Source organism: Stegodyphus dumicola, chromosome 4 (genome assembly GCF_044657685.1).
Source record: "Stegodyphus dumicola isolate Sdum_Otavi_A_Nest chromosome 4, ASM4465768v1".
NCBI classification, from domain to species: Eukaryota; Metazoa; Arthropoda; class Arachnida; order Araneae; family Eresidae; genus Stegodyphus; species Stegodyphus dumicola.
In genome coordinates this window covers 229,183,580-229,210,196 of record NC_140771.1, presented here as the reverse complement: position 1 = coordinate 229,210,196, position 26,617 = coordinate 229,183,580, and the positions used below count along the sequence as shown (strand labels likewise).

The window sequence follows — 26,617 nt, the reverse complement described above, 5'->3', positions numbered from 1 at the left end:
ATATTTACTTCCTATAAGGAAGTAAATATTTTTCATAAATATATACTCTAAAATTTTGAAACCTTTTAGGTGTTAAACTTAAAAGACATGTTTGCAATTTCAGCATTCAGTTTTATAATTAAATATTAATTAATGTTTTAGAATAAAGCTAATTTGCACACCTTACTCCATATAGCTGATGTCAGTCTGACATAAATTTCCTATGACCAATAAAATTATAATAGAAATGTAAAAATATATCATTTTACTTTAAAATAAATATAGCCAACAATGTTTTAGTTGCAATAAAAACAGTATTTTAAAAGTAATCGTCTGGATAAAATATTTCAGTCTAAAGAAGATGGTATGATAGCAGAACATTCATTGCTATCCTTTTCTTACATCTCTCTGTCTTCCTATTCTTTTATCAACGAATATTTATTCTTCCTTTGTACTCCTATTCACTAACTTTGTTACTTTTCTTAACTCTTTTAATATTCTTAAATTTCTTCCACGCCTCATAACTTCGCTATTGTTCTTAAAAGATATCTTTAATAATTCTTATCTTAAGGGGTATCAGCAACCCCTACACCGACAATGTTAAATTGGACATTTTCGATGTACCTTTGCTTAAAATCTGCTGTAGATACACGCTTGAAATTTGTGTAATTAAAGTATACCTATCTGATTATACTGAAATGAGCTTTTGAAACATTTTGAATTTTAGAGTAATTTACAGACTATTTGTTAGGCATAGTAAAATTTAGCACTTTTCTCATACAAATTTTTTTTAATTTTTTTTTCATAGCTTACCACAAAAAGCTCATTTCAGTAAGTATTAGGAAACTTAATAAGTAAGCCATAAACATATTAGATACCTGTGAGCACTATTTCCTCAGAAAAGGTACATCGAGTATAAAAAAATCTCGTTTGGAGGAAAACGCGTTTTTATGTAAAAATCCTCATTTGCCAAAGCATTCGATGACAAATTAAAACTATATTTTTTACAGTTCTAATTTTCATAGAAATTAAAGAATGGTATTTTTAGAAAGATAAAAGTGTAGAGAATTTAAAAATGCAAAATTCTGAAATCACTATTTTTTGAAGATATTTCGGTTCCAACAACCCTTAATTCTTTGCAATTTTCATTGTTTATTTAATGAATTAAAAATGTTAGCTACTATAAAAGTGTTTATGCAGTTTTTTCTAATTTTAACATTTCAGCTTAAACAAAACTGATGCAGCCCTAGTTACGTCATGAACATATTTCAGAATATACTTCTTTTCCCGCTTTTTAAAGAAAATGTCTTTCTTTTAAGTGAGTATGAATCTGAAATGAAAAACAATTCATTAGCGCAAGACATCCCGCTGACGAGCGTTTGAAGCTACAACTGTTTAGAAAGGTTTCATTTCGTTCATTTGCTTTTATTCGGAATGAAGAAATTTTAGAAAAAAATGAAACAAATTTCGCTTGGAATTAAAAACCTGCATATATTTTTAATGTAGCACTCAGAAATTTTAATCAAATTTCTAACATTGAATCCATTTATTCTCAGATACTTATGATAAAAACTATGTGACAAACATTATGTGCGAATATATCAAAATCTGACTTTATTCACGAGTTTTGGGTAAAGCAACGTTATCATCAAACTAAGTCCTCGACAAATAGCAATCACTAAAATACTTGTCTAAAATAGGTATGAGGTAACTATAATTAACCCAAAGTACGTTAATCAAAAGGGTTATTAATTTCGTTTTGTCATTTTGCTTCGAAAACTTTAAAAGTCTGAATCGCTTTTCAAATTGTTGCCACCAAATATGTATTATATTTAAAGAAAACTAATAATGAAAAATCTGAATAAATATATGTATATTCTCGCACTGTGATAAAACAACGGTACCTAGAGCCATCAAAATTTGAATAATGGGGCAGTCATATCATAGCCTAACATTAAGGCACTAGTATAAAATCTGAGGTACTAGATGGAACTAAATTAATACATCCATATATGAATTCTAACAGGGGCTAATAAATTTCTCATTTCACAAATGTCCGTGAAAGAGTGAAGTGCAAAGTTCAGCCAGCCATACAGAAGGAAACCAAATTAGCTTTAATATTTCTCTGTTTGAAATCTTAAAATATAATATAAGTTAGCAGTCGAAGGACTGGATATTAGTTATAAAATAAAAGTTTACGCTCCAAGAATTACAATTCATTTGCATCTACTAGGAATTACAGTGTGTTCTAACCGATAATAACGCGATTAAACTTTCATTTGCAGCTTACCAGATGGACAATCATTTCGATGGATTTACTATCAGACATTCGTCAACAGCTAATTCAACTCCAAAAGCGGCTCCATTGTTTCTCGTTCGCTCCTTCGCTCTTTTCTACAATTTCTATTAAACTTTCGTACATCTGCGCTTATCAGATAAAAATCTATTCTCTGGAAAGAATGAGCTGCGTAACTGAAGTAAGATAGGGTAGGAAAAACGCACATTGAAACAAATTGCTAGTTAAACAAACTAAGTTGCCACAAGATGTAAAAAAATAAAGTGAGTTAATGTAAAATTCTTATTGTGAAAATATTCAGCAATGTTTGAATGAGTCATTCAATTTTGAAATGATTATACAGAAATAACACCTGCATATTATTTCAAAATATTCATTTATGCCATTTCGTCTAAAAAAATTGAGAAATTTGAATGTTGTTTTGGAAAATCATAAGCAATCCTTATTAGGACAGTTATATATGTGGTGATACGCTTCTTTTTATAAGTAAGAATGGCAACGTGCTTACCAACAAGATCACGTGATCCATTTTCAGACAGAAGTAACGATAAAGTTCTAAAGCGAAGGAGTCTGAATTCTTCTTATGATGTTATTCCGTTTTTATGATGCCATGGACTGGCTTTCTATTCTCATTTCTTTTCATTTTTATGTGTAATCTTCGTGTTAATTACGTCTGTTATGTTCGTGGATTTTCGTTATTAAATTACTAAATGTTACTACAGTTGTCATCAATAAAACTATTCCTATAGTTCGTAAGTACAATCACATCCTAAATATATTATAAGCAATTTAAAATAATATAACTTTAAATTAGCATTAAAATACAAATATGGCCCACCAGCGGCCAAGCGGTAAAGTTGCTGAATACTAGTAGTTCGGTCCGAGATTCCAATCCCGCGAACGGGCTGGCTTCATGAGCGTTTTCGTGGTTTTTCCCATGTGTAACGTGTACACGAGCCAGGTTCCCTTAAAATGTTCTCCACGAAGGCATCCCTTCCCTTAGGTAGATAGTCCTCGAGGCTTTGCTATCATCACATAAATCAAACTATAATACTATTATACCAATTATAAGTATTTTATGAATTATTACGCAAATAAAAATGTATTTATAATGAAGTTGCCTGCTATAAAAAATAGGCTGTAAAACATAAAATTTTATACCAAGATATTTATCCAAAAGTGATTAATTTTACGTTTATTCAAAACCTAAATATTTTTTTGTAGCGTAACCTGAGTAACATATAGTTTACATAACATACTGGAAATATTTCGAAGTGTGCCAGCATTGAACGTTGAAAATTACGTTCTAAGAGCACTCACTATTTTTAACTATATGTAAATGGACATAATAGCAGCATTGAACGAATATGAATGACATTCACTTTAAATATACTCCCTAGGGGTATTTCGAAATATAAAATTTTCCGAAAATTATGTTTAAAGATTATATTTGGAAATTCAACATTATTCTCGTCCAACAGCTCAATCTTTAATTCAAATGCATTTACAGAACAGGCACTTCAGAAATCTCATAAATTCCGGAAAGCAAGATAAATAAGTAAAAATAAACAACTAGTACCTAAATAAGTGCACTTATTACATCATTTTATAGTAATTATATTCATTTGTAATAATAATAAAAAAATTAATTTCAGTGTGTTTCGTTACAGACAGATTTAGTTGTTCATTCAGATGGAATCAATGTATGCAAAGCTATTTGTGACTTCAGGAAAGGAAATAACTTGAACGTACCATACAGTTGCATTGTGAAGAGTTGTTGTAATTTCTCATAGCTATATTGCGGAATGATAGTTAGGAAAAAATGGTATACTAATAACAGTAGCAAAACTCTTGTGAAAAGAAGCAAAATACAAAAATATTAAAACATTTAAAAATAAAATTCACTAATTGTACTTATGGCTGTTATACGAATACTCTGTTATTTAAACAAAAACAAAGATGTATTATTTTCACTGAGAAATACATTTTGCTAAATTTATAATATAGCAAAATGTAAAAAAATCTCTTTTTTTTTTTTTTTTTTTTTTTTTTTTTTTTTTTTTTTGAAAAAAGGAAATTTTATTTTCTACCATGATAAAAATTGACTAACTTTTACAAAATAAAATATAGGTCATAAATTAAAAATAAAATAATAAAAGAAAATTAAAAGATTTAGATTTTATATTTGATTTTAGATTTGAAAGATTTTAGATTTTATATTACGCCCAAAGTCGTAATATAAAGAGGCGTTTTTCATTTACATATACAGACACGCTTCGAGAGCATTAGGGATAACGTACTGTTGGGCTAAAGCTATTTAAAAACTGCCTTTCTTTAGAATTTCCGATAGAGAGTCTCGCGTGTTGTAGACAATTTTTTGTAGAATGTTGCCATTGCTCGCCTTAAAATCGTTGAGTTTGTTACTGTATATTTCCTACAAAGTCGACGTCATCATTCTAAAAGCTGTTGCTGTCTTTTCGGAAGCAATTTCAAAACCACTTCCAAATCTTATTTGGGTACGATATCTCAGACTTTGAAGTTCTTTTCCTCGTGGTTGGACGTGATGGCCTGGTGGACAACAGTGAGCCCAGGTTGGAGGCAACATGGTTGTTTATTTCGCAGTGTAATTATTGAAAACCTATAGATATGAATAATCTCCGAAAATGTTAGCGGTAAAGCAAGGCACGTTAAGTTGGTACTAGAACACGAACATTTTGAATCTATGGCAGGATATGTGATCTATCCCTCGGATCCTTTTTCGTATGAGGAGCTCGTGTATGAAACTGAATAATGTAGCTCTCGTTTGCCTTGATTATATTAAACAAAGACACTTTCGAAATAATGACACACTTCTTTAAACTTTAGTTTGAACATTTTGGTCCTACCCAAACAGTTTTAAAGTAGAGGTACTGGACCTGAATGAGCAGTTCCTGCATGACAACGAAATATTGCATCAGAGCTTAAAAGAAACGTAAGACAGTTAATCCGACGCGAATAGTATTTATTCCGTTATGACCATGATGCGTACGCCAAATACGCTCGGTATTGTTAATATTTATGTTTTCATACGATAATAAGATAGCATCATTTTCTGGATAATGATAATGTTTCCAAGTTTGCATATGTCCATCGTAACAATCATGTCTCTCATGACATTTTAGTGTTTGTTGTCACTTATGAAATCATCTAGTCGTTCCTTCAGTTGTGATATATGAAGGGAAAGTTTGACTACACAAAAACGCATAAACACTGTATGTTTTGAACTTGCCTTCCATTTCTGCTTTCAGAATGTTTCCGTTACACAGATGTTTTTATATGTTACATTCTACGAGGAATATTGTGGTCCAGTCTACTGAAATATCAGCTTTGTTATACAATAATTCGAAAGAAGTGGCTACCGATAAGTACTGGGGTCCTACATAAAATTTCTCAAAACAAGGCAGAGAATTATATGTGAAAGGTTTTATCACAGGATACAAACGATTTTGAAAATACAAAATTTAATTTTTTACATGGCAGCCATAGACAAAATGTCTAATTATAAAATTTATAACTGTTTGAAAAAAATTGTATACGTGTAAAATTCAAAGAGATGGGAACAATTAAGGGGACTCATACACCTTAAACCCCTCATGCTTTTCGAATATGTGACTGTTGCAAGAATTGGAATATTTTATTGATTTTAAAAGCAATTACTTCCCACATTTTACAGCTGACTGCATAATATAGCTGCTTTGGAAACTAGTAACCAGAAAGTTTGTGTTGCCACAAATATTTTTGTAATGTAATCTTCTTTGTGACAAAATATTTCGCCGTGTATCCACCTTGCACGCATGATATTTTAAAAATGGCTAATGGTACATACTTGAAATTAGATGAAATTTTTTATATGGGCACTATTTTCTAACTGAACCAACAATCTGAAGAATATTTTAATATTGAAAATTTTTATGGACGAAAACATTAAAATTTTTTTAATAAAATACATTTTATAAACTCAACTCAATATCAAATAAAAATTTAACATGAAATTTTTAGAATTTTAGGTTCACAGTAGTTTCCATATGTTATAAAAGCTGTATATATATTAAATATGGAATTAAATTATGAAACAGAATGTTTTAAACTGTGCGCGCAAGTTGGAAACATGACGAAAATTGTCGTCAAAAAGCGGATTATATTATAAAAATATCTGTGGCAACACAAACTTTCTGATTACTATTTCAGAAAGCACCTATATTATGTAGTCAGCTGTAAAACTTTGCTAGTAATTGCTTTTAAAATAAGTAAGTTATCCCAATTCTTGCAACAGTCACCTATTCGAACATCTTATGGGTTTTAAGGTGTATGAGTCCCCTTAATAATTCCTCGACTTAAAGCTACCGAAATTCCTAGGCATTTCCGTTTAGGAAACATGAAATTTCACTGAGCCCCACCAGCAAAAAAACCCAGAACTTTCATCTAGAAACTAGAAGTGCCAATCACTACGAGAGTTCTCAGAGATGAATGCAATAATTTTTTTTATTAAAACCACATATTTTAAAATTATCACTATTTATCTAACACTATTTCATTTATTACCAAGTCAAGCTATCTTTATTCCTGAGCTAAAGAAACGTTTTGGAGATCATATCATTTCATTTGAAAATATGTACTGAAGATCGATCTTTATCGGCGATATATTTTTTTGCAATATCTTTGATAAATTTACGTATAAGAATTAGAAAATTTTCCTTTAAATGTATTTCAAAAATATGAAAGTAATAAAGAAGTAAATATAATGTTGAATTTCTTGGTTTCAAAACCGTTCTGTTTCAATATACAATGTTAAAATATTCATCACATATAAAATGTAGTAGGTATTTAAAGCGCACCTTTTATCGTATTTACAGCGTATTGTTAAGAGGTAAGAAGCTTTGCTAGCTCAATACGATAATGCTTTTAAATGCAAAATCTAATGATATATTCTCATTAACCGTAAATTATATGCCAGTCAACCGGTATAGTATTTAGCGTCGCTTACTGCCGGGCCGAAGGTCCCGGGTTCAAATCCCGGAGAAGACATGTCGGTACTCTAAATATGCGCGAGCCGAAAGTCCTCTGGTGTGGTTTTGAGGAAGGGGAGATAGGTGGGAGGCCCTCGGATCCATCCCCTTCCCGGTTGCTCTCCATCAAAATTGGGGGCAGAACTGAGCAAAATCGCACTGTCACCTGTAAGGTGCTCAAGGTTGTTGCACACGACAGCCGTATCTTAAGCGCTCTTTCCCACAAGGAATTTCGTGGGCTTGGCCTGACAGACAAGCGAGCAAAAGTAACAACAAATTATATAAATCAAAGTAAAAAAAAAAGAACTGGCAATTAAAAAAAACATTGCAGAATTTTAAAAAAAATTGTCCTAAATAAGTTTTAAATTACAAAAGTGTTTTTTTTTCCTAGCTCTTAGATTCAAAGTATTCAGACAGAAATAAGTGCTTGAAAGTCTCAGCAATTTCTTGTGCACAAAGTTTACTTGCTTCGGACATTCACGAAATTTATGCAGTTCACAGCTGTTAAAATTCTAGATAATCGTTTCTTATAGCCATTTAGCTGCCACAAAATGGCGGGTCATCAACATTTAGCATTGTTAAGAGCAAAAAGAATGCAAGACATTCAGACCAACAAGGCAAATGCATTTCGGAACAAGAACGAATTCGGTGGCAGAACGAGGAAAGGAAAGAAATTGATTTCCCTGAAGAACAAAGCGCTTTAAGAGAATATAAATGTCAACCTCTTGGGTGCTATCAGGTTGTTTTTCAACCTGTTCCCCTTGAGTACAAGAACATCTTTCAAAAGGAATAGTCCTTGGAGATCGATGAACATTTGCAATGTCCCCTAAGGAAAACAAAGCATAAGCTCTATTGCAGGTATTTTTATTTTGCCCGTGCTTTGAATAAACCACGATGATTATTTAATTATTTACATTATTTATCTTGATGACAAATTTTCAGCGCAAATAACAGTACATGGTAAATTTAGTTTCGTAAGGCTAAGGACAACAATATCAGTCTCGAAATAAAAATTTTAGAAATTGCTCTGGAATTTCCCATGCTTCTAACCTTTACTACGTTTTATTTTTTACTACGTTTTTTACTACGTTTTACGTTTAAGTAGAATAAAGAATAAAACTAGTAAATCTATATTAATTTAACCTCGTTTTATGTGCTATCATAAAGAAAGAGCAAAAATTAAATACTTCTTAAAGCATTTTTCGAAAATTTTTAGAATAAAATTAGAAAAAGTAGAATTTGGTTTAAAACAAGTTGAAATGCATGTACAGATGCACAGAAATCATTACAATAATGATATTTCTAAAAACGTTTACACAATTAGTTATATCATAACATAATTCTTGATATTAATTATAGAAGACAAATAAATATATGATTTGGAAACAATAGTTCGGAATGTCTGAAGGTGTGTATCTCTAAAATGTTTAAAAGACAAATATATTTAAAGGAATTCCTCCTTGTTATTTAGCTATAGGAGACACATAAATATATGATTTAGAATCGACTTGTTCGAAATGTCTGAAGGTTTGTATCTCTAAAATGTTTTAAAATTCAAATATGTTTAAAGCAATTCCTTCTTAAGTAATTTCATTAAGTGGGAATAACAAATTAAATTCTGCATTATTTCCTTCAGAATATTAAGCATTTAGAGCCTGAGAGGAATCTATTAAAATGCGAGTTCTGCCACGAATTTCTTCGTAAAAAGTATCAACAGATTCGTTGTATACGCTATTACTCAAACACATAGCTCAAAGTGCATAGTGTAATTTTCGTTGTAATAAAGGATGAAAGTCCAATTTCAAATGCGTTTCTAGAGTTTATATGAAATGAATATTTTTCTTGCTACGTTCTTTATTTTTATCAGTTTCTACGGATTCATACAAAGAAAAACTATTTTATCTGACATTTGAGTGTCTTTTTTTGAGTAAATTTAAACTAGTCTTTCTTGTAAATAAATTTCTTATAAGCTCTTTTTTCTTGTAAATAAATTTGACAAAAAATCACAAAATCTTAAAAGGCAATCCCAATAAACAATGCTAAACGCATAATCATCGTTAAGTTGTATTAAAATTTATCTTAGTATTAGACATTTCAGAAAAATTTTAGAAAAATAGGCCTATCTTTTACTGAATCAGAATAAAAATATTTATAGTGTAAAGACATTAGGTTTATTTCGGAGCAGGAAAGATAAAAAAGTTTGCAACGCCTTCGCCGGGAATCGAACCACGGTCCTCTGAAATACGCACCCAGCGTGCAGACCACCACACCACGAAGGCATGCGAAGAAGGTGGGAAAAATACTTTATATATTCCCCCTTTTAAAGGGCGCCTGTGGATTTAGGGGACTCAATCGCCAAATCCTGGGTGGAGAGAATCATCATCCAACACCCTTTTAGTTCGGGCGCCACTGTTGAGAGATCAGGTAATTTGGAAGCAGGAAAGATGAAAAATTTGCAACGCCTTCGCCGGGAATCGAACCAGGGACCTCTGGAATACGCGCCCAGCGGACAGACCATCACACCACGAAGACATGCGAAGAAGGGGAGAAATACCTTATATAGTAGCAAAATAATGCTTATTTATTTTCAATCTTGTTCACCTCGAGCAATTGTATGTTTTTAAATGTACCTGATATCTTTCTTAAAAGTCTAAAACATGCGAGATGTTTTCTCTCTCCTTTCCGCATGGCTTCGTGGTGCGATTGGATGCATACTCGAAGCGTATTAGAGAGGTCCAGGTTCGATTATCGGGGAGGGCTTTGCACATTTTTGCATCTCCTGAATCAAAAAAAACCTAACGACTCTATAAACATTATAATCGAAAATGAGTGAATCTCATTCATACCTGCTATACTTTGCGCACCAAACAAAATGTGTTTTAATAATGTAAAATAATATGCAATATTTTGTGTTACTGATTTTCATATTATATTATTGCAGTCCATCCATAATAATGAACTCGTAATATGGATCTGAATTAATATGATTAGCTATTAACTAATGCTGTAATAAACATAAGTTGTTTAGCACTTGCAGCATTTTTGCTTAATTCATGATATATTTCCTACTTGAATAATTATTTCTTTATAACAAAAACATAAAATAATAGTTTCTTCCTCAATTTGTATGTATAAATGTGTTCTATTTGACAGCTATTTCAAGTAGATAAAAATTATACATATTTTAGGCTTTATTATTTTAAAGGCAACAGACTGGAAAACTTTTTCCCCAACGTTGAAAATTTTGCCATATTTGCGTTAGACGTTGAAAAATCGCAAAAATCCTATGCATATATCTCTTTTACTTGGAAGCAACAAAACCACGTATAAGCTACTACTTTCTTCTAGAGCATCCCTCAAAATTAATATTATTTATTAAGTCAAAATTTCATAAAAATGTTGAAAACAAATTAGATATGGTACTCTAAAATTTTATAGTTATAAGATTCAATCTGGAACACTGCTGAAATTCTATACTGGAATGCCAGAGCTTTCATGAATTTCTTGCAAAGCCTACATCTTCTACGTACATTTCCTTGTTGTTTAAATTTTTAGCTTTTTAATTTTGTTTCCGTGTTCATTTATTCTGATTCTTTCTTTAAATGTTTACTGTTTTTTATTATATATCACTGTTCTTGATACTTGAGCTGTATTATTTATTTGGACTGATCTTTCCAATAAAGCCATATGTAACAATAACAGCTTCAAGTAACAATCTACAAAAAGCAACGATTCCTCTACAACTAAAATACAAACTGTTAATTTTTTTAGATAGAAATTAGATTTAAATTTTGTTCACTTAATAACCATTAGAGGTTTGAAGAAAATGTGCATGGAATTGTTTGAATTGAATTAGAAATTTTACCGCTTGTTATTTTTTTAAACAAATTAAATTAAAAATTAGAGCAATTTTCCTCGTCTTTCACTAGGCATAAGATCAAAAAGATTTCATAAAATGTAACAAAACAAGTATATGAAATATTATGCACTATATTGTGCAGTGAAAATTAAAGAATGAGAAAAATTAAGAGCAAAAAATTTAAAATTTTGTGAAAACAATTAATAATAGTAAATAATAGTGATCTTCCTTGAATAAATATATTCCTGATTAAAATATAATATAACTCCATTTTCCCTATAAATATGAAAATGAGAAAAAAATTTTGCAGGCGCATGGTAGTTCCTTAAATATATATTAAATTGATCGGAAACACATTATAAGACAAGCGAATGACACTAAAATGTCTCAATATATACTTTCTCGAAAACCTTGCAAATTATTCCATTTGAAACAAAAAATATTTTAAATGCTCTACAACAGGCACATATAGGTCTGATGCAATATTAAATTAAAATATTTAACAATTCAAAGATAAAAATAATATTGTTGCGTGCGGACGGATTCGTAATAAATAGAATGACAAGTTAGATGAAAAGTGAATAAAATTATTCTTAGCACAACGAATAAAATCAAAGTACTTAAATTTCCTCAAACATATTTGTGCAGTGTCGCAATATCTCACAGAAGTTATATTTTAAACTACTAAAAATTCCAGCAGAGCTTAATTCAAATTATAGAATGTCCGATTTCACCGCTAGTCCAATTTCACCGCGAATTCGCTACTGTAAACAACAACAGTTTTCTTAACAACTGAATTGAGATGTTTGCCTCCAGCTTTTATAAGCTTTTTAAACACAAGAGAAATTTCTCGTATTTTCTTGAATTTTTTCTTAAAGAGAAAGCGCACAATTACGAGATATCTATTTATTAAAATTTAAATGCGCTTGTTCATGTATTTTTCCTTTTCTGGCGTAGTCTCTTAACATTTGTCGCGCGCATCATTGCACGGGGAAATGAACAATTTAGTAACAAATCCATTAAAAATAGCAAAATAAATAAATGAAAAATCCGTAACAATATATTTAATTATAAAAGCCATTCAAAGTAATAGTTTTGTTTTTAAATACAAAGATTAAAAACTAGAATACAAAGACAGAGATTAAAACTAGTTTCGGTTCTCTTTCAAATCTTCTGCTTCCTGCATTTATGCAATGCAATTTTGATTTCATTTAAGCTTAGGATTTTCACGTTATTATGTATTGAAAAGCTAAAGCTCACGGAATGTTCTTTTCCCTCTTCTTTCAATATTTACTTCTTTTCAACAACAAGGAATGAAGGAAAAGTAAAATAAAAACTAAAAAGAAAGACTTTTTTGATTTAGAAGCCGTAAATACACGGGAATGAAACCACCATGTGTGTTTATTTTTATACAAGAAACTTCGCATTTTCCCATTCATTTCGAAACCAAGAACAAACGACATACGAATTGCGCTGGCGAAAATTGCTGGTTCCACTTTTATGACTGGTGATTTCAGTAGAAGAAAACCCGAAGTAATGGCGTTGCAGAGCACAGTGCCTTAAGAATTTATTGACAGAGTCTAAGCCAAAAATTTCTATGCACTCTGGGGAATGAGATAGAATAAAATGCGATGAGACCTTCGAGATCATCTTCGATTTCATTCAATTTCAATTTCGATTTTTTTTATTCGTGCATCTTTAAAAATGTGATTCCAAGTTTTTGCAGCTTTAAAAGAAATGTAAGTTGTAATAGTTTTAATTCTCCCTTTGCTGTTTTATCGTAATGAATCACTGCACAAAAGCAAATTTTATATAAAATTTTAAATGTTTCTTACGTTACAGATGTATCGGTATTATACAACAAAGCAAATTTCAGATTTCAGTAATGATAGTAATATGCTAAGGGCAATTCCTCTAAAGGTTTAATTATGGTTATAGTGTAAACCTAATTTCGTGATCTATATTACATCGTGCAACAAAGAATATGATCCATCACTGAGTAAACGTTTTTTGTAAGAGTGTTTTATAATTGAATTTCATGTTATTAGGTGCTTGAAATTATATAGTGGTATGGTGAAAAGCATTGGCAGTGATAATGATTACGAAATTATTTAAAGTGTTAGTTGCTGCAGGAAACAGTAAATACGCTTTTAATGCTTTAAAAATATGTTGATCTTAAAATAAATAATAAATAAATGGAAATAAAATAATCAAACAAATTCGAAATTCAAAATTCCGTCTTCCAAGTGCTCATGTTCGGTTGCAGGAATACGTTATTCAAAATTTGATTGCTCCAGCTACCGTTATTTCTTCAGAATGCGAGAAACATTCATGCATTCATGCAGATTCTTTATTATTTAGGTTTTTTTTTAATGCATGGTTATACTATTTGGTTATAAGATATTTCTCCCACTTTCCTAGCGTCTTTCGTGGTGTAGTGGTTCTGTACGCTGGGCCGGTATTCCAGAGGTCCGTGGTTTGATTCCCGGCGAAAGCGGTTGCATATTTTTCATCTTGCCTGCTTCCAAAACATACGTAATGTCTCTAAAGTAGCGCCCAAACTAAAAAGGTTTGTGGATGATGAATCTCCACATCCAGGATCTGGCGACTAGGTTTCCTAAAACCCTAGTCGCCCTTTACAAAGGGGAGTATATAAGGTATTTCTCCCACTTTCCTAGCGTCCTTCGTGGTGTAGTGGTTCTGCACGCTGGGCCGGTATTTCAAAGGTCCGTGATTCGATTCCCGGCGAAGGCGGTTGCATATTTTCCATCTTGCCTGCTTCCAAAAATTACCTGATGACTCCACATGGTGGCAAAAGTTTAAAAAGTGAATAGACGCAAAATGCTGTTTTGAAATTGATAGCCGGTTTTAGCTAATACACTTTTTTTAAAAATGTGCAAATATTTATAGTTCGAGATCTAATTTTGTAAAAGTGTTTACAAAAGTTAAACTAATACTATTTCAGATATTATTTTGATCATAAAAAATATTAAGCATAGTGCAAATCTTGCAAATTATTTACAAGATAGTTGTGTAGAAAGAAATGTTGGCAAAAGAGTCACAAGCAATAGCAAAAAGCGGAGAGATTCAGAAAATGAAAGCAGACTTATTCGAAGCATAATGTTCACACTGCAAAGCACAAATAGTTAGAGAACATATGCATTGTATATAAAGCAACCAAACACATCTTTGTTTCTTGAAACGCACTGAAAGACAGCATGAAAGTCAGTGATAGCGATGACTAACTTTCATATAGGCGTAATATAAGCTCTGGAAATATGTGAGAATATTGTATTTTTAATGGAATGTGAAATAATATTAGTGAATTTCATTAACATCCAAATGCAGGAAATTGGAGTCTGTTCAAATGCCAACCGAATTCGATAACCTGACATATTAACTTATCCCCAAAAATCAAGTTAAATATCCTGTCATGGTGACAGGGATATGCTTAAAATTCTAAAAAGGACAAATGTTAGGGGAAGAAAACTGCGCTATTTGTAGCGATATTCTACAGTTTCGAAAATAGTTCTAGCCCAAACACAGACAGTGGAACATAAAAGACGTTACATACAGTTCTGTTTGCACTGATCCTAGTCTCGGTTCTACGAGATCTGCCAACAACTTGATTCGTCTAAAGCAGGAGTTCTCAACCGGAGGAGAATTTTATAGCTTGAGGGGAGGAAAGCTTTTAGCCTGACACCACCTGCATCCTCTTATACTGGTAAAAAATTACCTAAATATAAATAAATGTATCTGCATTTTTCGAGTATCGGAAAGAAATAAGGGAATGATCTTTTACCAGTGGTGAAAGGGATGTATGGTGAAAAAACGTTGAGGGCCACTGGTGAAAAGTAACCATCTTCATATGTAACGTGTCTAGCCTACGAGAATTAATAATAAAGAAATGAGGGAATGATTTTTTACCAGTGGTGAAAGGGATGTATGTTAAAAACACGTTTCGAGCCACTGGTGTAAAGTAACCGTCTTCATATGTAACGTGTGTAGACACCAGAAGTAGTAATAAAATTGGTGACAATTAAAGAAACATGTACGTAACACAGTATCAGGAAAGTTAGTAAACTCACGAAGTTAAGCACACTACACAAAGCTAGGAGCTTTCATATATTGCATGATATGTTTTCTAAAGCTTCGAATTTTGTATTGTATAACATTTGCTTACCACCTTGGCTTTGGCTATATATAATCAATAAATATTATAAAAGAAAGTACACAGTGTGCATGCCGCTAAAACTCAGAAACGAGTCCTGGTACTATTAAGGGAGTTATATGGCGTGGTAGCCTTCTATGCCCCATCCATGAAGAAGGTTCTCATTTCTACCTGAAGGGCGTGTTTTGAAAATATAATTGCTGGATGTTTCTTCCTCTAGAAAATTCTAGAACAGTCTAGAACATTTCAGAGCATTCCATAACACTACAGACTATTCCGAAACATTCTGGAATGTTGTGGAATGTTAGGGAATAGTCTGGAACATTCGGGAACATTCCAGATCATTGTGGAACATTTCAGGACACTCTTGAACGTTGTGGAATCTTCTGGAACATTGTGTACCATTCGAAGGCTTTTTTATGGGTGGGGTTACCCATTGATAAGGGTACATAATCCGTCGTGGGTTCGATCGTCAGTTTCTTATCAGTGAAGCACAGTAAGTGAATAAAAACAAGCAGTGAAGTGTGAGTAATCAAAGTGGTACAGTGACTGGATATAAATTCGAATATAAATAAATTTATTTATATATATTAAAATACATAATATGTGTGTGTTTCTGTGTGTGTTCTTCAATGTCATGAATATGGGTTTATATTCCAAAAGGTTCCCATGATTAACTCCAATAATTATTACTTAAATGAAAATGTTAAAATTACAAAATTGATTTTATTTTAGTTACTTAGTACATTCATCGTAGGAGGTCGCTTCATTTTATTTTAGCTAAATAGCTGTTTAACTTTATCTATACAGGAACAAACCTAATTTTACCTTATATGGAGTATACTATAATTTATTTAATTGATGTTACCTTTATGCTTAGTTTGATGTTAAAACATTTATCCCTCTATTTTTTTTTAATTCTGCGGATTGTTTCGCTGAGAGATGTGCCGCAGTATTTTATATATTTATTTTCGCCAAGAAACCAAATTATTTTGCATGCCACATAGAATTACTGCAGTCATTGACAGAAATAAAATTTGTGTCTTAGCAGTCCATAAATTATTTTTCTACTCAAACATCTTAAGTTCTATGAATAAGTTCTTAAGATCTAAGAATCTTCTGAAGTATATTTTATAACAATATATTACATATTTAATTCTAATGTAAGAGCTTTGATTATGAAACTATACTCGTACTTGCAGAATAGTTTTTCTATATATTGAAGTTAATTAAACTAAAGTTAGTAAGCTATCGTAAGATAATTAAATTACTTTAAGAAACATCTTTTACATCACAATTGCTTACGATTTCATTTTTAAAATCAACAGAGGTACTCAACTTGTTTTTCCTTGAATTCAGGTAGTACATTCATTTTCAATTAATACCGAAAATATTTTAAAAACAATGTTTTTAGATCTTTTTGCAAGCAAGAGTGAACGATGCTTTTAATAAAGAAGATTGGGAATTATTTGGCAAGAGATAACATGCATGCAACTTAAATTTAATTAAACACATAAATAAAATAAAAATAAATATATATTTATGCTCTTGTACATAACCTTTCTATGAACCCTGTTCTTGATACTTATGACGACGTCACAGATTTCTATAAACCGTCTTCAGGATATTCACGAAAATAGTATCTAGGACACTTTAATATCAGTTTTGTAGTTATTTTTTAAACTTCTATTAAAATTTAATGCAGCTTAATTTAAATTATACTAAAATGTTATTAACAATTTAAAACTGTCCGGTAATTTCATGCAGTATAATGTTGAGAAATGCGCAGAATCAAAAGGTAACTGAAGAACGAATATGCAAAGACTGAACATACGAAAAATCAGAAGGAGCATGAAACTGAACAAAACTAAGATAGGGAGACAAAAATAGTTCAGGCTACAAATATTAGTCTCTAATTCTGTTGTCTGGAGAAAATTAAACACCAGTTTTCAAATGACATTAAAAAAGTAATTTTGAAAGTTTTTTCAGTCTTTCGTTATATCTTGTAAATGGTTTATTACTCTATTCCTTTCTACTAAAAATCTGTATATATAACAAGAACATAAAATCATGAAATTTTAATTTTTTTTTAATGATTGTAAAAAAGAGGATCAATCATCAATTCTTTTTCCACCAATAAGCTAAAAAATAATTCTTTTTTTTTTCAGTTGCAGATGTAAAATGAATATCTAATTTAGAATTTAGCAGAAGTTATGCCTCGTATTAACTCAGATTTATTATTCCTGTCTGTTTCTATTATGAATCTATTTACAACCACTTATTTTTTACTTACAGGCAGTCCGAAAGAGAAAGCTTGATGCTATATTTATTATTCCTTGCAGACTTTTAAAATATTATTTCTGAGATGTTTTAAATTATGTGATTATTTTATAATTATTTCTCTTCATCATGTCAACTAAACCCAAGGAAATTTATTTTAACTTTTTTCTCCTGAAAATAAACGGTTTATTTAAAGACAAATATAATTTAATTTCTAATATGTGGTGATTATTCTAGCACTTCTTAAAGCTTAATAAACATACACGCAAGCTTAAAACTTACGAAATAAATTTATATAAATCAATCACATGCTTCAAGTACGTTAATATGATATATCTTTTTGATGAAAGGGGAGTACTTACCCTATATTCACAAGACTGTTCTATCGTTTCTTCCTGTCCATATCTGAAATAAATGAAACGAAAATCTTACACACATTCAAAAAATTATTTCACAATTCAAAGAATAATTAAAAGGTGAAATGAAGTGTATCCTCTCTCAACATTAGAAAAAAAAAGATATTTTTAGTTATATTTCCATATAATATTCAAATGTTCAAACGTACTTCATATAAGAACCAACACAATAAATATTCCAATAAATACGTTCATTGTCTAAGTTCTAATACGAAAGATATACGAATAAGAGAAGTAATTCATACAAGTTCAGATTAAAAGAGTTAAAAACATTAAAAGAGTTTTAAAGTTTATACTTAGAAGGCTAGTCGAATATACAAAAACCATTGCCAACAGTATGAAACATATTTTTTTTCTTTCTGGGAGGTAACCGAAATAAGGTACGTCCACCATTTGATTTTTTGACAGAAGCAAGTTTTTAAAAGAATGGTAAGATGTTAACTCATGGACGATATTTCTAAAATTTAAAGCTAAGGAACTTCACTTTACCATTTCATGTCACGCTGAATTTGTTTTAATATTTAAGCTGTTGTTAGAATCAAATAAAATTAATAGCTGCTCTGTTAGTGTTCAAATATATGTGAATGTTAAAAGCGCTTTTGCACAAACCTTACAGTTTGAGGACAGCGACTTTTAATGTTATTCTTGAAATTTGTTTTTATATCTATCATTCAAATGATACATTAAAATATTTTAAAACAGTTTATGTAATAATCTTATACGTTATGTATCTTGTTAATATACTAAATTAATTAAGTAAATGTTCTTTATAAATAAAATACGTAAGCGTTTTGTAAACGAAACACTTAAAATGAATTTGAATATCATTCAATGAGTAACTTTTCTAAGCCCTCATCGATAAAATTTTAATTTATTAAAGATATGTTACTTTACATAACAACTATGAAGATTATGCTTTCTAAAATACAGTTTCTATTTTAAAAAAACTTAGATATATTTGTATATTTTAATTTATTTTAAGTGTTCTAAAATATAAAGCACATCTTTACCATACAAAAAGCAGTGCAATCAATGTTTAACACATACGGGACATATAATCTACTGTGCAAATCTTAAGCAACAAATTTATTTTTCAACATACAATTATGAAATTTTTGAAAAGGGCTTTATGCAGTCAGTACAATGGAACGTCAACTCAGTAGGAAGGAGATGCATATGAAATTATCAACAACATACCGTCAGAGGGTTAGTCAGGGCACTCAAAATGAGAGAAGATAGCGCACGCAGTGCAGGGCAAATTCAGATAGAAAAAAGGAATGCACAATTTCCATGCATTCTTCTGCAGGTGAAAGTGAGATTGTACTTGCAGTATGGCTATAAGAAAACATCAGAATGCCTCTTACAAGCGGTAGAATTATTGACAAACATAAGGAAGGGCGTAGTTTGACGCAATTTAAACTATTATTACGCAATTAAATAACTTCGCAATTTAAAAACATCGTCATCGAAAATATCGTGGTAAAAAATAAAGTATCTACAAATCATCGCTTGACGATAACATCGCAGACATGCTCTTTTCATACATGCTTTTCGCAAATATGCGTTAATAACTGTAAATGGATATTCCCATAATGATTTGTGAGCGCAAAATGGAAAGAAGGATAATTTTTAATTTCAAATTTTTTTATTAACTAATAATTTTTTTCTGAAAAAGTAAGAAGGAAACTTAAGCATAGCAAATTAATGCAACTTATAGCAATTAATAGAATTTTAAACCGACATAGTTAACTAACAAAGGCCATTAATAAAAATTTTTTTATAAAGTTTTTACTGGTAATTTTTCGTGAAAAGTAATCTATATGTTGCATTTAATTTTCTATGCTTAAGCTTCCTTCTTACTTTTTCAGAAAACATTTATTAGTTAATAAAAAATGTGAAAGTAAAAATTATCCTTCTTTACATTTTGCGCTCACAAATCTTTATGGGAATATTCATTTACAGTTATTAAAGCATGTATGGAAAAAGCATGTCTGCGATGTTATCGTCATGCGATGATTTGTAGATACTTTATTTTTTACCACGATATTTTCGACGACGATGTTTTTCAACTGCGAAGTTTTTGAACCGCTTTATTTTCGACGACGATGTTTTGTACCACGATGTTTTAGGACTGCGATGTTTTCTCTTTGCGATGATTTCTCCCACGATGTTTTGTAGCACGATGTTTTCGCCTTGCGTTGTTTTCTCCTCGACGTTTTCGTCCGCGATGTTTTTGCCGCGATGTTATCGCGGACACCATTCACCCGCTGTCCTAAATGCTATATATTAATAATAGCAGTCATCCGGCGGCACCATTTACCGGTGTGTAGAGAATACAAACACAGAACACCTCATCAATGCACTCAAGTCCTCTTCACCGATAAGAGTCGTTTCAGTCTGATAAACTATTCTAGTGAGCGGTTGATATGGAGAAGGAAGGGACTTGCTTTCGTACCACGAACAATCAGGAAACGAGACCGTTGGGATATTCCCGGCGTATTTCCAGGGGAAGACGTTATAACGGACTGGCGGAGCTCTACATTTTTGACAGAATTTCATTTACCGTAAATAGTTACTGAAATCAAGATAATCTCTCCCACCTGCGTCGTTTCCGGCTTGAAATTAGTCTCAACTTCGATGACGATGCACAACCAAAAATAACTCCTAACTAATAACCAAGAATATTAGTAAGAAGCTCTTGAAAAGTGAAGATATCACAGAAGAGATTGGTCAACATTCATTCGGTTCTGATTTAAACCGCTTTGAACATGTGTGAGATAACTTAGAGAGAAGCCTGGCGGCACGATCTTACCGTCTGGAGAAAATAGCAGACAACATCACTAAATGCTGTTTGAAGAATGAGAAATCCTACCTCAAGGACTGTTAGCTGTTAGATAGTCTGGTGTTTGTTATCGACAGATGGTGCAACAAAACCTTTTCAGTTACCTACGTTATGTAGCTCACTAATGCTCTTTGGTTTGTTGTTTTCTCATTTCACCAAACCGCTTTGTGTATCAGCGTTTTCTATGCGAAAAGAGAAGCGGAATTTCTTCTTCAACGCGCTTCATCAACATCACTGAACATGGTAACTTGATGTGGTTTTACGTTTTAACCAATAAATGTAACTAGCGCTGCAGTACTTTTCCCGTGTGATAGTTGAATGAAATCCTACCCTAAGAAAACATACTTGAAGCCATTACTTCTCTTAGGCAAATAGCCTTAATGTGTCCTATCATAATCCAAGAAATTCAAATTCAGAATATTAATTTCTAACACTGAAAATGAAAAGGATAATTAAAACACCGTTCAGCGCATTCTGAAACATTTCATTATGAGTTGTGAGCTATTTTGTTTTCTGAAGAATGATGTACAAATTGTAATCTTTAAAGTACCGAAAAGAACAAATAACTACTTCAATGATTCTAAATGCAATAGATATAAAAAATGAATATAAAATTAATTTTAAAACTGAGAAGTTTAAAAGAGTGGAATATATTTATGTTAAATTAAAATAACAAAACTTCAAGCCAGAGAATGCAAAAAAGAACACAGTGATTTGTTCATAAAAGTACGTATTAAACACATGAGATACCTTAAGTTGTACTGTTTTGAAAAGCAGGCATTAGTTGTTAAATTAATTAAAATGAAAAAAACCTAATCTAACTAAAAGAAAAATCTTGCAGAGTATATAGAAAGACAAATATAAAAAAAATATGCCTTTCAAAAAAATTTTAATTATTTCTTATTTAAATTGAGCAGATTTGAAGTTAAAAGATACTGATGTCTTTATTGAGACGTCATTTATTATTACAAAGTGTAGGGTTTAATGATTAGAAATCTTTCTCTTAGTTTTAAAATTCGTTAATACAGTTTACCTTGTTAATTTTCATTTAAATAAGCAGTTCCTACGCTTATTTAAATGAACGTTTAGCATACATATGATTAATAACGTAATACATCAAATGTAGAGATTTTCCTAACACGCTCGTGGATACTTTATTCTCAATTTATAACAGCTTCAAAGATTACTAAATGTACTCAGAATACTTCTATTTACGATGCCATAAATTTATTTCCATCAACAAGATCCTTCGTAAGATTACATGCTTGCGTTTCTTAATTTTAAACTGAAAAAATGCTGGGCTTCAGTTTATTACTGATTTATAAGTTAAATGGACAAATGTTTATGAATTTATTCATTATGGAATTTATTCATTATGGAATTTATTCATTATTCGAATAGAAAATTTCGAAGTTAATTTACAAGCATTTTAATTCTAATTATTTATACGTGGGCAATACAGGTAACCTAAATTCCCAATATATATGTACCAAAATTGTCTTTATGCTAGTCATCGCATATATATTTTTGTTTATATCTGCAGATACTTTAATTTACGGATATATACGAACATTAACACAAACTGTGCTTTGAAATACGTTATATGAATGAACATTTCTCAAACGATTGAACTTAGATTTACAGTTCTATTTAAAAAATATATATATATAGTTTGCCTTTATACGACAATTTTGGCTACATAATATCATTATATATAGCACTTAAGTTTAAATTTACATATACATTATCTAGTTTTTTTAACAGTTAAATCATTTCTTAACTTTCGGAACAATATTTTCTTAAAACTCCAACTAGCGATAATAATGTACAAAATTGGCCCTGAAATAAAGTTTTCATATTACTGCATTTAAGCCAGTTTTAGTTTCAGTGAATATTTTTTTAAAGACTTGAAAATATAGAGTTGGCAAAGCATGCAAAGTAAAGCATAAAATGTTTTTTTTGGGGGGGGTTATATACCATTTCTATTAGTGCAAAATGCAAATCTTACTTGTGCTTGGTATTGCTAACGTAAAATGCTAAAAAAAATTACTATAAAATTTTTAGTCAAAAACCTTTCATGCATAGTTATGTGTAGTAATATGTGATTCTCTTTGAAGTTGCTACTGTGTACAGCACACGATTGCATAATATGGTAACTTAAATTTATAAATATTTAAAATTAAAGTTGTGTAATCAAAATATGTACACTGCCAGAAAAAGAAATATACCTCTCGTACTACTGTGAAAATTAACGAAATTCAACTTGCGTTTTTCATGTCTCGAGAGCTCGGCTTAGGAAATGCATTAGATTTATATATAGCATTGTTCTAATATAGGTATTATATTGTTCTAATATAGGTAGTGTGTTAATAATATAGGTATTTTTAACACAAAATTGGACTTTTACTGAAATAACATGCCAATTTATTTCCATATTTCGATTTTACAACTGAAATTATGCCAAACTTGGAAAAATCGCGCGAGTAGATTTTTAAAAATTTAGCTCTAAAAATTTTAGCTCCTCAGTGTTCATTGAATTTGATATATCACCTTTTTTTGAAACTTTCTTTGAATATTTACTAACATCCGTAAATTCGCACCAAATTTTACAAAATTTAATATTTAGACATAATTTAAGGTCGAATCCAAATATGGAAAAATTGGCATATCATTTGAGAAAAAGTCTGATTTTTCTGTCAAAGTATGTATATTAAAACAATGCTATATATATATATAAATCTAACATATATCCTAAGTCGCGCTTTCGAGATATGCAAAACGCAAGCTGAATTTTCGTCAATCACCTCAGTAGAACAGGAGATATAGAACTGCCGCCTTTTTATTCCTCAGTGTACATGTTTCAATTACACAATTTTAATTATTGTATAGTATTTATTATCGCAACTAGTATTAATTGTTTGCGGAACTAGTACATGGACCCAGTGATTGTAGAATAGGTGTCCAGGATGCAATTCAGCAGATGAACCGATATTACACATGTAAGAAGGAGGTGCATACAACAAAGAAAGAAACCTCACGCAAGGTTCGAACCTGCATTCTTGCTTTCGGTAGGCCTTCCTTATCTACTGTAGTGTTCAGCAAATATTATGTTCTGCACCTTCATTTTGCATGCACTATTTCCTATGCCTTCCATTTTCGTTTATTCAAACAAGTTTAGTGTACAATTACGATTCATTTATTGTTTCGTTCAAGCATTTCACATTCGCAAGACACAACTCGTTTTTGTTAAATCCTTGGTCTTCTCTGAGATACCAACTATTGTCGTCAAATATACCATCTAACCCTCCCCTGGGGTCATCATATAATGTGAAAAAATACACCTTTGTTTGTGCCCTTAAAATACAAAGGTATGCTTCTTTAATGTGAAATCAGTTTACACTGTACAACGGGCGTTATTCCTTCTTCTTATAATTTGCTTATCCTCTTTTCTTTGTAAACTCCTATAAAGCTTGCTTGTACTTTTTTTTCAATGTTTAGTTAGCATGGTAAGGCATTATCAGTTGATCCATGGTACATAGCTGGTGTTCCCCATACTTTTACCTCTACCTGCACCTATCATTCCGTTCCTTCTGATCAAAAAGATTAATAATTTAAAAATAATTTTGAAATAAGTTGAAGATAATACATGAAGATAAGAATCGAAACTAATTTAAGAAATATTCCGAAACAAATGAAACAATTAGTAATAACCTTTTATTATTCCATTCTTCCAGATCAATTAATACCACTTACAAAATTTATTTCATTTCTTTCTTGAGAGGCATGTGATTAGAAGAAAACAAAATTATGCTCAGTAAAAAATAAAACTAGCGTAGTTTTGTTAACACGTATCACGCATGTGAAACAAATTTATTACAAATCATAGTAATCTGGTTTTAACAACATGGTACAAATGCAGCAAATTGCAAGTAAAAATTAAAATTTAGATTTCTACCAAGCCTGGAAATAAGAATTTAATGTTAGAAGTTAAAAGACAGCGTAATAAAACGGCTTAGGTAGGTCCAATACTGAAATCAAAATCTTTTGGAATTTCGACTTCTTGAGCATTCTGGTACTCTTTTCATATTTTATGTTATGTAGAATTGTCAGCTAAGATTTACAAGAGACGAATATCTGGTAAAAGAAACTAGGCATAGAATAATCTTAAATAACAATATACATTGAAAAGCACAATTTTTGTTACATTTTCTACAAATTTAGGGTTTCCAAGTCATAAAACACGCTGAAAGATATGTTCTCAATGCACCGAGTCGGGATGTCGAAGATATGCCTCATATAATTTTATGAATAGGAGGGTGTGAAGTGTTCCTTTTCACCATTTCTTGTGATAAAATCTCAGATTTTAAATGTCTTCCTATCTGCGGACTGCAAGACGTGTTTCCCAATAGTGACAAGCATGGAGAAAGAACAGGAAATGGACCATCACAAAATTATGATTTATTTCATCGTTTCCAATTTTATATTGCCCATCTAGATTCGCTTCTCTATTATCTGATACGCGCAGCATGTTCTCTGGCAACCAACGATATTTCTTTTTCAGCGTTTTAAAAGGCAATAAAATAGTCTGAGAGAGTATTCAAAATATAAAATCGTCCAGCTCAAAATGGTAACATGTTTTCCTTCCTAGAAACTAGAGTTTGCAGTACGGGCATATAAAGTACGGTAGCATAATTTAAAAGCACTTTGAAAAAATTTAAATGAGATGTTTAATCAATCACTGCAATAAAAGTATATGTAATACCATTAAGATGTAAAACACCAAGGTATATTTATACTTCATTACATACTTTTGAATATATATGTAATATTAACACAATTTTGGAAGCATTGGAACACTAGGACGTGGAAACGGAGAAATACTAATGGCGTAGATACTTGATGCTTAGAGAGTCCATCCATATTAAAGAAGAAACAGTTGAGCCAGATTAAATTGCTTATTTACTTAAATTCACATTTTGTGGCCACAATTAACTTGGCACTCCAATCGTGCCCACTTTCAGAACATTCACAATTTTATACTATACCGGTAGAAGCTATCATAGCAGCACATATATGATTGCAGCAAAATTACTTAACAGGATCAAAGCTTAAGCGAAGACAGAGTGAGCGTCGCAGCAGTAATGCAGAGGAAGTAGGGGGGGGAGGAAAAAGTTTGAGTTTAAGTTTTGGTTTACAATTATTTTGATTGGGCAAAAGACATCTGCATTAAGCGTTACGTAAGATCGCATGATTAATTTGAATGACGCAGTTTAGACTTACAGCGCTATTTTTAGGACAGAGAGATGAAGTTCCCAAATGAAATAAAAATAAGAGAGGTTATAGTGAATTAAATTTAGAAGTTCGCTTTCATATTTTTTTAATATTATATATATATAAATTTGCTTTTTATAGGTAATATTATTTTCAAGAAAATGATCATGCATTATATGCAGCTGTAATGCACAGCATCGGAGAAAATGAGCTTATGTATCGACTTCAGTGCTATGTTAAAAATATTTTAAGATCAAGCACCATAGAAAACATTTTATGTAAATCATTAGATACATTTAAAATAATTTAGGATGATTTTAGGTTATTGTAAGATCGTTCAATTGTAAAGTATTTTTAAACGTTAATTCTACAAACTTAATTAGCATACCTGAATGGATATTTCTATCTCTCCAGTTGAGAAATGTGATGAAAATCTAAAAATTGCATTCCTAACAGAA

General features: G+C 31.0%; 1 pseudogene across 3 annotated transcripts in view; it reads right to left on the bottom strand.

Annotated features, from left to right (window-relative positions):
• LOC118187875 (toll-like receptor Tollo pseudogene) overlaps nt 1-26,617 on the bottom strand; it is a 501,926-nt pseudogene that overhangs the window by 254,753 nt on the left and 220,556 nt on the right. For all 3 annotated transcript variants that reach the window (XR_015040894.1, XR_015040893.1, XR_015040895.1), the window contains exon 3: nt 17,993-18,035. The product of XR_015040894.1 is annotated as a toll-like receptor Tollo pseudogene, transcript variant X2 (transcript). The remainder of the gene's footprint in view (nt 1-17,992; nt 18,036-26,617) is intronic.